Source organism: Branchiostoma floridae, chromosome 1, assembly GCF_000003815.2.
Source record: "Branchiostoma floridae strain S238N-H82 chromosome 1, Bfl_VNyyK, whole genome shotgun sequence".
NCBI lineage: Eukaryota > Metazoa > Chordata > Leptocardii > Amphioxiformes > Branchiostomatidae > Branchiostoma > Branchiostoma floridae.
Genome location: NC_049979.1, coordinates 31501166 through 31513657, shown reverse-complemented (window position 1 = coordinate 31513657; position 12492 = coordinate 31501166). Strand labels below are relative to the sequence as shown.

The window sequence follows — 12492 nt, the reverse complement described above, 5'->3', positions numbered from 1 at the left end:
AAATTCAACATTTTTTCTTACGTTGTTATCACATAATGCTAAGTAAAAACCATAGACACGTAATAGATTTTTTTGTGTGAGAAGGGCAAGGGATTTAAAGACAGTAACTTTTCAAAATAGAGTTAGATTTCTACCATTCCAGATTTAAAGTCTAATTCTCAGTCGTTCTATCTTTTTCTCCCAGTTTAGCAGTTCACATTCATGGTGTAGGGATGAGTTACAGACGTATATGCCCAAGGATTGTATTGGCAAAACGTTAGCAGCTAAAGCTATAAGGCTTCTACTCTCCGCAGACCTCCAGAACACTATTAGTAAAACACGCGTGACGGGTATTTTAGCCTGATTACGATTCGCTTCGTGTCCTGTACACAAAGGACTCAAATTAAAACACCACAAACGCACACCTGGAGCCAGACGCCAATAAATCAGAAAATGTCTCACATAAAGTCAGTGATGACATTTTGCTCGCCGAACTTTTCTGACACATTTAGACGCCAATGAGCCGAAAAGGCTGACGTACACTGAGGTTGTGATGGAAAGCCAGAGTAGGGAAGGGGGATGTGGTGGTGGTGGGGTGGGGGGTCTTTAGACCCGAAAGCCCACGTGGACACTACTGGGGGTATTGAGCAAACTCGGCTCACGGCTAGGTCGCCCGTGTCAGGCTGTCAGAACAGCCAGTGACCCCGGGGTTATGTGTGATGGGATGTCCTTGTGGCATGGTTAGAGGATATTCTGAAGTAGTTCGTTAAAAATACCACTGGTACCTGGAGAATGTATTAAGTCCTCTGCGCTGTAACAGTCGTCAACTGTGGGATAGCAAGGATGAGATACAAGCCTGCCTTCGGGAAAAACAGCTAATGTTAAGACAATAACCGCGTCAGGTACTGAAAGTGTTATATTCCGAACAAACAAAGCGATACCTTCTTTTCTGCAGATACAAGATAGAAGACTTGACTGACTCTTATCTGTGACGGGCGAATGGGCACCGAAAACATGTAAATTCCTGTCTGAAAGAAATGAAATCTGACTGACGAAATCTGTACCACCATGAAAGCACCATATATCAAGGCCACCCTTTTAGAATAAGTAAACAACATCACTTAATTTCTCTACTTCTTCTCGTCTCCTTCTGACGGTGTTATTACATACTTAATACTTTCAGGACTATTTCTTTGCAAGTCTACTACAAATCGTAAGATGAAAATTCTATGGTCCAAATTAAACATTTCACACATCTATGTAGCTCATAGCTTTAATTACCTCATCTGTGTCCTCCCAGAAATGCCTGCTTGTGGCGGGAGTGAAAAATTTTGTTCTTAGAAAAAAAGACCATTAATCGATGTTACAATTGTGTATAGTTATCTGCCCGTTAATGTGTCCATGTACATTCCTCAGTTTAATTATTTCCTCGACCAATGGTGACGATAGCATAAGATATAAGTCCGTTTGGATATAAGCCCGTCTCCATCTTGCCTTTAGCTATTTTGTTTCCTTAATAAAAAAAAATTAAGAGTAAGAAGAACACCATAACGCAGAAATACTTGAAAACCCCAGTGGCCTTAGATTTTCCGTTCACGAAAAAAATAAATGACCACCCCTGCTGCAGAAAACATGACCTGTCAAATGACATTGTGAACTAGTCAATAGCACCCATGTGGAGAAACAATAAATGATTTGACTTGACATGACCTAACAGCCAAGTTTGAGGGATATTCGGTCTCGATTCAGGGTTTTTTGACTGCGTTTGGCTACATTCTGCGAATACTTTGTGTAATTCGCGTGCGGCTCATATCTGCAGTGAGGATGTTTTGATATTTTCTTAACATGTTTGAAAGTTCGACCGACAGTTGATGAAGAACAAAATTACAATTACCTAAGCATACGTTTTGGCTGCATATGACAAATTAAAGAACAAGGTCGTAAATGAATTTTTTTACATTTAAAAAGGGAAGATTGAACATCTCGGTACTTATATGCATGTTGATAAATGTTACAAATATCTCTTTGTTTAGAACGATTTAAGGACATGTACATGTTTTCACTGTTGTAAATTCGATTTATTGCGCTCATAAAATAAGTAGGTGTAGACCTTAGCTGTTTGAGCAGAATGCAAAAAAAAACAAAAATGGGACGTAAAACTGACTCTTATTTCTCAAGTTAACTTATCTTTTGTAATCCAAGCATACTATTTTGCTGGGTGTACGATTTGGGGGATGTCCGATCCTTATTATTTCCTTCAGACTTGAGTTCGAAGTAGCATTGGGTGAACATGCATAGTACTTTCCCCTACAATTTTTTTCTGCCTTGGTAATAAATTTTACTCCCTTTAATTTTTTCCCGTATCACGCAAGGTATATAAATTGTATAAGAGAAAAATAACATTGGATGTGAAGTTGACAAAACAATGCCGTCTTTCTGAACGGAGAATTCACCTTTAAGTCAGGTCAGCGCAGACATAAACGCAGTTTAGTATACTATTTAAGGTATACAAAATTACTAAGAGAAGAAACGCGTCATGGTGAAGCTATGATATGTTCCAAAGTTTCTAAGCATTTTTTTGTCTAGTCTCCAAACACTGACGTAATGAAACAGTCCCAGGGAACATCTCTCTCAGCACGACAGAATTCCTCAGAACCAACCGGCGTCATTGTAAACGTTTCTTACAAAAACGTTAGCAGTTATAGCTATAAGACTTCCTTTCTCCGCAGGCCTCAAAAACACTGCTAGTAAAAACCGCGGAGCGGTAACGTAGGCTAACCGGCTCATTAGGTTACGCTTCGTGTCCTGTACCACAAAACACACCTGGGGGCAGACGCCAATAAATCAGCAAAATGTGTCACATTAAGTCAGCGCTGACATTTTGCTCGCCGACCATTTTGAGCCAGTAGAGAGGTCAGTGAGCGGGAAAGGCTGAAGTACGCTGAGCTTGTTGTGGAAAACCAGAGGAGGGGAGAGGGGATGTGGTTCGGGGGGGGGGGTGCTTAAAGGACACGTGGACACTGCTCGGGGTATTGCTCAACCTCGGCTAGGTCGCCCGTGTCAGGCCGTCTGGTGATTAAAGGCCCGAAACGCCCATTGACCGCGGGGTCATCACTGACGATGTGCCCTTGTCGCAATGTGTCTATTCTAGAGAAGTTCCTTTTATCAAAACACCAATGGTACCTTGGGAATCCATTCTGTCCTCGTCAGCTGTGAGATAGTGAGGACTTTAAATGTTAAAGGCTTACACTTCGTGATACCACAGATAACACATGGGCGCACCACACATAAACACATGAGATGAAGTAATTATGATATAGAATCTAATCTAATCCCGTTATCATTGACAAACTTCCATCTTTGAGTGCAGAACAACGTTAGATACAAATCTCTAATCGATCTTGGCTTTTCTTGAGCTCAGAATGTATTAGGTGAACCAGAAAGCAGAAAAAACAAAATGATTGTAAATGTCTTAATGGTTGTAAATGTTAGTAAATGACCCGATTAATAGTGCAGAGAAAACTTGACATACCCGACGATCTCCTTGGAAACATCATTATGTAGACCTACTAGCCTATTGTGACAAGTTAGTTTGGTCAAATATGACACCTAAACCTACCATGAGTCAACAACCCGCATCACTCAGAGGAGTACACCTCCTGAGGGAAATCATCACAATTCTCAACTTCTTCTATTAAACACTTACTGCTTTGTAAATCCTTTCTTTGTAGAAATCTTTCTACTACAAATCGTAAAAGTATGTGCTTAAGTCAGAATTTCTTGGTCCAAACTTGACACTTGCACTTTAATGTACCACAGTGCTAAATTACTTCATTCATGACCACCCAGTGAGGCCTAAATACATGAAAGTTGGTGCCATGATTTGCGCTGTTAGAAAGTATGAACCTTAATTGATGTTGAAATTGTGTATATCCATCTACAGTCAAACCTGCCCGAGTGACCACCTCTTTTCAGCGACCAACTGGCCTTCTCAGCGACCGCTTTTTCTCGGTACCGATTTTTTTTCCCATCGACGTAAGCATTAAGCGACCTTTTCTCAACGACCACCTGACCAACGCGACCGCGACCGCCCAAAATTGGAACACATAACGACCGTGTCATTTTCAACCTTACGATTTTTTATGACAACTAGCGCGATTTTGTGCCGAAATCGGCCAGTTTGCGTCGGATTTTGACTGCCATTACGATGCTATTATTATTACAATTACGTACAGTACGTATACTAACGTTGGTTATGTTTACCTACCTTGAATGTCGACGATTTCATGGCACTTCTCTTCTTGTTATGAATAACGTTGCCGACTTGCTCTCCTCCAGAGAGAAATTGTATAGCCAACTAATATAGCCAACTTAATATAACACTGGTCCATCTAACAACCGTAGACGCAAGAATGCAACATGTACAGCACGTACTTTATTGTATGGCAGAAATTCGATTTATAGAAAGTAACGTTATATCTTTTTTAGACTAGAGTAGACAGTAGAGTTTCTCTGGCGCAGGTAGGAACGTCCTGATTCAATTTGTTCCAATTTCTGTTCATTTATTAAAATTCACCATGCTTACTGATGATTATTACTTACAGTACGTTTTTGCGTGCGTGTGCGTGTTGTATTTGACATTAAAGACCTCGCTTACTTACCTCTTTGCGTGCGTGTGCTTGCTATTTGCCATTATTCACAACGGATGTGTCGATATGCATTTTTAAGTTTAACTTTGTTCTTTTTTGAACGTGGCGCTAGCATGTTTAAATTTTAGCGCGTCTTCGTCTTGTCTGCGCCATTCTATGTTTTTATATACTTGACAATATAAAATGATTGGTGTAAGAAGTACACCATTAAGGCCATGTTGATTTAATTATACGGATAACATTCACCCGCATCAACCATACAGCAAACCATACAAAGCAGCTGTAAAAGGAGCGAATATATAGTATAGATCGTATAATAATGTTGGGAAACGTATACGAATGCCATATAATGCCAGAAAGTCGTTTCAATGGTCAAAGAAGACGGTGAATGAAAAAAAAAACTATCATTTGGTACACAATACTCCATACCATAATAAAAGAAAGACCCAGTGGATTAAAAGTTTCTTTTTACGATCAAACTGACGACCCTTGCCACGGAAAACATCGCCTATCAGTCGATATTCTGACCTAGTTAGATAGTAGACATGTGGAAGTAATATTGGTTTTGACTTGACTTCACCTGACAGCCATGTGTGAACTATATTCGGTCTCTTCTAAAATATTTTTATTACGTTTGGCTACGTACTGCGAATAAGTTACGTGCAGTTTATCCCTGTGCAAGTGTTTTGACCTTTGTTCCTAACATGTTTAAAAGCTTTGCCACCTGTTGGCAAAGTAAACCAATAATATTTAACGTAAGAATAAAGTAAGAAGGGGTTCTGCCTTGACATTACAAAGTAAAGAACGAGGACGAGATGAATTTTCTATTATAGTTTAAGCATATAAAGGGGTAAGAAAAAGTAGTTTTGAGGTTTTCTGCAGTGAGTGCCCATTTATCATTATTATAGAGTGCTTAACAAATATATGTTGAAAGGGATTAAAAAATGTCCAATAAAAACAGGTTGATTGACTTTGACATCTCTGTTAGCTACACTCTCTTTGGTCCTATACTGGATGTTCAATAATACCATATCACATGACGCAGAGAGAAAAGTCACATTATAATTGAATAAAATGCTAAGTTTGTAAAACAACAATTACAACCAGGCCAGCAAGTTAGGTTATGTATGGCATCTTATCTCATTATTAGTGAAATATTCTATTTTTCATGGTATGGCATCATTAAATCTACATAATTGATTTCCTTGACTTCCTAGCGCAACAGAAACAAGACCTACCCGATACTTTTCAGCTTTCTTACTTCGACTATATTCGGTCTCATGACAGCATTTATTAATGTCATTTTTGTCTTGGCAATTGAACAAGTTTTTGGTGCAACATCTAGCTACATTCTACATGTAGATTTTTCTCTCTAAGTAACTCATTCTTGAAGTGATGTGATCATTCTCACGCTCATTACATGAAGGGGATGACAAAGGGGGGGGAGTGTTTTCCAACATAAATTCCATAAAATTCCCATGATTATTGGGGTCTTTATTCCATACCGATACCTTTTCTCTGACATTAAACATATCAGGACACTGTCTATCTTTTAAATGTTATCATAGCGTCCTATTCTATCAATTAAGCATATTTCAGTCAAATAGTTTCAAATTGTTTGATTGAAAATTAAAAGTTTGAACATGTTTCATACAGTATGAAAATCACCATTTAGAACAATTGTCAAACATTTATGTTATGTTCAACACGTGTCCAATGTTGAATCATGATCACCCCCACCCCCCCTCTTCCCCCATGTCATTAGGTGTGGACCTCTACTGTCTGCCTCTCATATTTCTTGTTTTTTTACAGATGAACACCGGTTGTTCTTTTGTAGAGATCTGTCGGACAGGTATACAGGTATAATTTGTGTTTGGCAGGGATTCCTGAATTGCCCTCTTCCAAGCCAAAATACAAAAATATTCCCCTATGTTAGAACAAATGGTGAATATATGTTACTGCAGTTTAGAACCTAATACAAATGATACATTTGCGGTTAAAAAAGGTTTCTAACATGTTTGAATGCGGTAGAAAATATTTCGTTAGGTAAGAAATCTAAAGTTAGATTGATACAATATTTTTTTTTTCCTTTTGTTATCGGGCCTGAATTTACTTGGTGCTTTTTTAATTCCCGATTATCACTTTTCCTCCAAGTTGAATTTCGGAGTAGCCTCCATATGCATACATAATACTAGTAGTTTTTTCATAGTTTGGTATCAACTTTTAAATATATGAAATACATATAAGAAATAAAAGACTTAAAGTAAAGGAAACAAAACAATGCTGACCTTTTGAACCGACTGATGACCTTGTGAATCAGGCCAGCAGGGACATAAACACGTCTGTGTGTTACATGGGATGTACAGACTTACATAGCTGGAGATATTAGGTGTTTTGCTTTAGATACAATAAACAGTACAGTATAGAACAAGTGCACTTCAATGTAAAGCCATGATATGCTTCTAAGGTTCTAATCATTTTGTTTGTTGATATTCTAGCTGTGGTGACTTCAAACACTAACGTGATGAGACAGAACTCCTCAGAACCAACCGACGCCATGAAGAACGTTTGTTAGTAAACCGTTAGCAGTTATAGCTATGACACTTCCAATCTCCGCGGATATCCAGTGAACTAAACACGCGGAGCGGTGTTGTAACTACATTTACCTATTTAGGAAACACTTCGTGTCCTGTACACAAAGGACTCAAAACACTACAAAAGCACACCTGACGCCAATAAATCAGAAAAGGTGTCACATTAAATCAGCGGTGACATTTTGCTCGCCGATCATTTTTTATCCATCAGAGAGGCCAATGAACGGGAAAGGCTGAAGTACGCTGAGCTTGTGGTGGAAAACCAGAGGAGGGGAGAGGCGATGTGGTTCGGGGGGCTTAAAGGGCACGTGGAACTACTCGGGGTATTGATCAACCTTCGCTCTTCTCCCGTGTGAGGCTGTCTGGTGATTAAAGACCCGAAACGCCCAGTGCCCCCGGGGTCACCACTGACGACGTGTCATCACTGACGAAAGGTCGACACACGCAAAGCCTGTGATAGAAAGCCAGATGAGGGGGTATGGTGGGGCGGGGGTACTTCAAAGCCACTTGGGCACAAGTCGGGGATTGATCAACCTTGACTGGGTCGCCTGTGTGTATATATAACATCACTGACCCTTGTAGGGCTGTCTGGTCTTTTAAGACCCGAAACAGCCAGTAACCAGGGGTAATCACTAATGATGTATCCGTGTCGCACTGTTGGAGTGTATTCCAGAGTAGTTCGTTTAAAATACAGTTTATGTTAGAACAACCAGGTCAAATATTGATAAATTAAAACTGTCAAAAGGCAATCTGATACTTTTCTCATTTTTTTCTTGAATTGTATTTGGCTTATTTTGGAAAAAGTATTGTTAGCTACTTTCATCACTAAGGTACCGATGCCATATTGTGTTTGCTACAACAGACAATACGCTTGTCTCTTTACCAAAGCACGTGTACAGACGCAAGAAATGTCACTGCAAATACCATGCTAGCCCTAGCATAGATATGAAAAGGCATTAAATTCACTTGGCCTACGTTTGGATGCACTCTGCAAAGACTTCGTGTAAGTTGCGCGCAGCTCATACCTGTCTTGTGTGGATTTTTGAAGCTTTGTTCCAAACACGTCTGTAAGTTTGACCACCAGTTGACAGTGAAAAATTAACTTAATATTGAAGCATAAAACGGGTTTCTAAGTAGACCTCACAAATCGGAGGTCCAGGACAAAAGTGTATTTTGTTTCTGATCTCCAATTATAAAGTTTTAGCACAAACACCCGTTAAGGGGTAAAGAAAAGTAGAGTTGACGTTTCCTAAAGTGTTTTATCACCATTTATTATCTATTTACCTATTATTTTCAACAAGAAATTGGAACATTTTCAATAGATCTAGAAACAGACTCGTCGACATTGACTTTTTTTGTATCCACAAGTATCTTGACATTTCTGTACGCTACACTCCTGTGGTGTTTAACTGGAACCAACGTGAACTTTCCTAAATTCCACCAGATGCAATAATAACGCAACACAAGAAAAAACACGCGATGCGATTTCAAGAGATGTACCAAAGCAGCATCAGTAATCCTGAGGTATATACACTTCAGGTATTTCGGTGTTTAAGACAATTTTGAGAAGACCCCTAGTACAATGTTTTTATGTTGCGTTATAATAGTACCCAGCGTAATTTTGGGGGTTGGTTTACACCAATACAATATCCTTTGACAGAAAAACTACAAAACAATCGCACTGAAATACATAAGATACAGATTTATACTGCAGAAATAAGTTTCTACGTTTTTTATGTCAGACATCAGTCGTTTGTTGTATTGCATGAGACATAAGGTAGAGGCAACGTTTCCTTTTAGCATTGGTTTTAGTTTTGGGCGGTTTGATAGAGTTTTGCTGTTGTTGATTATTTTTGGTACCGACTGTTGTTTAACTGGGAGGTGTGTTTATACCATTTTGGGGCACTCCTGTGTCTAGTGTCCTACGAAATGAGGCAGAGGTTCTGTGTTGGATTCTCTCATTCACTAGTCAATAGCATAATGTATGTAACACTGTTGCACTGCCTATCTTAGTATCACATCCTAGGACAAACCTTGCTACCTGCTCCATATATTGTGCGTTACTTGGGGGCGCGTGATGTTTGAACTGTTGTGAAAACAGTAATCCAGGTGACAGAGTACCAGGGTTCTTATTCTAGAATGCAGTTCGTTTCTGTACCAACTGTTGTTCTACTGGAATGCTATTCTAGGCCATCCTCTGTCTAGTGTCCTACGCAATAAGGCAGAGGTTCTGTGTTGGATTCTCTCATTCACTAGTCAATAGCATAATGTATGTAACACCGTTGTACTGTCTTAGTATCACACCCTAGGACAAACCTTGCTACCTGCTCCATATATTGTGCGTTACTTGGGGGGGCGCGTGATGTTTGTACTGTTGTGAGAACAGTAATCCAGGTGACAGATTACCAGATGTGGTTTCTTATTCTAGAACGCAGTTCGTTTCTGATTCTGTTTATCTAACTCAGACATGAGTTACGTTTTAGCACATCGTATTCCAGCAATACATTCGCCATGTTTAAAAAAAAAACGATTTGCACGCTGTATAATGTCATGCTGAATGAATTCCAATTCCTTGGACACGAATTAGATCCTTGATATGTCTACATCCTTAATTTTAACATAATATCATTTATTCAAGTCTTGGTTCTTAACCTTTAGATAAAGACGTACTGTACTGTTGTTTGAACAGTAATCCAAGTGACAGAGAACCAGGGTTCTTATTCTAGAATGCAGTTCGTTTCTGATTCTGTTTATCTAAGTCAGACATGAGTTACCTTACTTTTAATTAAACGTTTTAGCACATCGTATTTTATCAATACATTCGCCATGTTAAGAATATGTCCACATCCTTACTTCTAACCTAATATCATTTCTTCAAGTCTTGGTTCTTAACCTATAGATGAAGATGTACACAAAACGTGAAAAAAACTAGTCGACTGTAACGTTTCGTTCGCGAGCAAGTTGACGACCCCGCCATAGAAAACATGAAATTTCCGACGACATGCAAATCTTGAGCATAAATCGTTTCTTTCCAAACGGAATTCTACCCATTTTTCTATCGAGCATTGAGCCTGCCTAACATATGCCTTGTTTAAAACATGGCTACAATCTTATCTAAACATAAAATTTCAAGCATGCACAGGTCATTCAAGAAGAACCAAGGATTTTTTTCAGTCATTTTCCTTAAATCTTTTGTCTGCGCCCCATACGACCGTTTTTCTTTATTATTCAAATTTATACGAGATGGTCTGTATATGGTCTATTTACGAACGATTACAGCATTGATCAATTCTATAAATTCCTCAAATCTATGGAACATAATAAAGGGTAAAAAAGACTTCAGTTATATATCTGAGAGTAAAATTAGCGTCAAGTGCACTATAGAACCTGGCTGATCTTTCATGCTTGTTCTGCCCACCCTTACTTCATACCCGCATGCTGGTAGGTACATAGAAATACATGAACTACAGAACACCTATGGTAAGGAAGGAAAACAATGCTGACCTTATGTAGAGATTGGTGACTTGGTGAGTCGCGTCGGCTAACAGTACGGGGAATCCGAATGAATACAACAAGTAAACGTTAAATCATTGTGTCCCTTAAGTAATGAAAAATTTGTCGGCAAAACGTAACTCGTTATAAAACGTAAAAAGAACACAGCTTGAACAAGATGATAGCTGCAAGAATGAGCGTCCTACACTACAAAGGGCCCATTAGATCGCTGTCTACCAGAATATGCAGCAGAAGGAGGTTAAAGGGTATGATACTACAATAGCACATGTATTGTGGGTTAACCCTCGCCTTGCTGAGGCAGTCTTTTTGGAACACACTGGTATTGGTTACAGGGTTGCACAGCAGGAAAGGGGTTAAAGGTATGATACTACAATAGCACATGTTGTATGGGTGAACCCTCCCCTTTCTGGATTGGTTTTGGGGGTTGGTTTACACAAAAACAATATCCTTTGACAGAAAAACTACCAAACATTCACACTGAATTACATAAGATACAAATTAATACTGCAGAAACAAGTTTCTACGCTTGCTATATTAGACATCAAATGTCTAGTCGTGAGTGGTATTGCATAAGACATAATGTAGAGGCAGCGTTTCCTTTAGCATTGGTTTTAGGTTTTGGCCGTTTGATAGAGTTTACTGTTTTTGATCATTTTCGGTACCGACTGTTGTTCTACTGGAAGGTGTGTTTATACCATTTTGGGCAATCCTGTGTCTAGTGTCCTACGAAATGAGGCAGAGGTTCTGTGTTGGATTCTCTCATTTACTAGTCAATAGCATAATGTATGTAGAACTGTTGCAATGCCTATCTTAGTATCACACCCTAGGACGAATCTTGTTACCTGTTCCATATATTGTGCGTTACTTGGGGGGGGGGGGGGCGGCGTGATGTTCGAACTGTTGTGAGAACAGTAATCCAGGTGACAGAGATACATATAGTTATGTATCTGCGGATGAAATTAGCGTAAAGTGCATTATAGAAAATGGCTGATCTTTCTTGCCTGTTAAATACATCCGCCACCCTTACTTCATACCCACATGCTGGTAGGTAAATAGAAATACATGAACTACAGAACACCTATGTTTAGGAACCAAAACAATGCTGACCTTCTGTTGGGATTGGTGTCCTGGTGAGTCGGGTTGGCACCTTAGTGAATCCGAATAAAATACACCAAGTAAACGTTAGGTCCTTGTGTCCTTCAAGTAGTGAAAAGTTTGTCGGCAATACGTAATAAGAAAACAGTTTGCACAACACGAAAGCTGCAAAACGCGTCCTAAACCACAAAGGACCCATGGGATCACTACAAAACACAGCTGAAGCTGGACGCCAATTAATCTCCCGCATAAGGTCGTCGGTGACAACTGACAACCGTGCGCTAAAATACCAGGTCTACTTAGTGAACATGTCCAATAAATTGGTTCATCAGCTACGTTATATGTATGGTGCATGACCTGAACTGAATTTGGCATTGTCACATATAAGTATATGATGGCGTCTTCAGTCTGTCATGGGAAAACACACTTATGGCGAATTGTCGAGAAGAAGATGAGAATTCCAATCTAAATGTGTCTTAAGAGGACTGATACTGACTTCAAATTAAACTCCACACTACATGATGTGTTTTTATATCACAAACATCTTGTGCTAATGATGTGTTTACTACAACAGACGGGGCGTCTATCACCCAACAGGGGCACTGTTAACCCGCGTGTTTGAACCACAAACATGTTGTGCTAATGGCGTGTTTACTACAACA

The 12492-nt window shown here is 39.3% G+C and overlaps 1 long non-coding RNA gene across 1 annotated transcript in view; it reads right to left on the bottom strand.

Annotated features, from left to right (window-relative positions):
• The window catches only part of LOC118431094, a 25117-nt gene extending 14258 nt beyond the window's left edge, over window positions 1–10859 (bottom strand). Inside the window, exon 1 of the long non-coding RNA XR_004832927.1 lies at window positions 10727–10859. This is a non-coding gene — a long non-coding RNA (uncharacterized LOC118431094). The remainder of the gene's footprint in view (window positions 1–10726) is intronic.
• Window positions 10860–12492: the final 1633 nt, after the last annotated feature.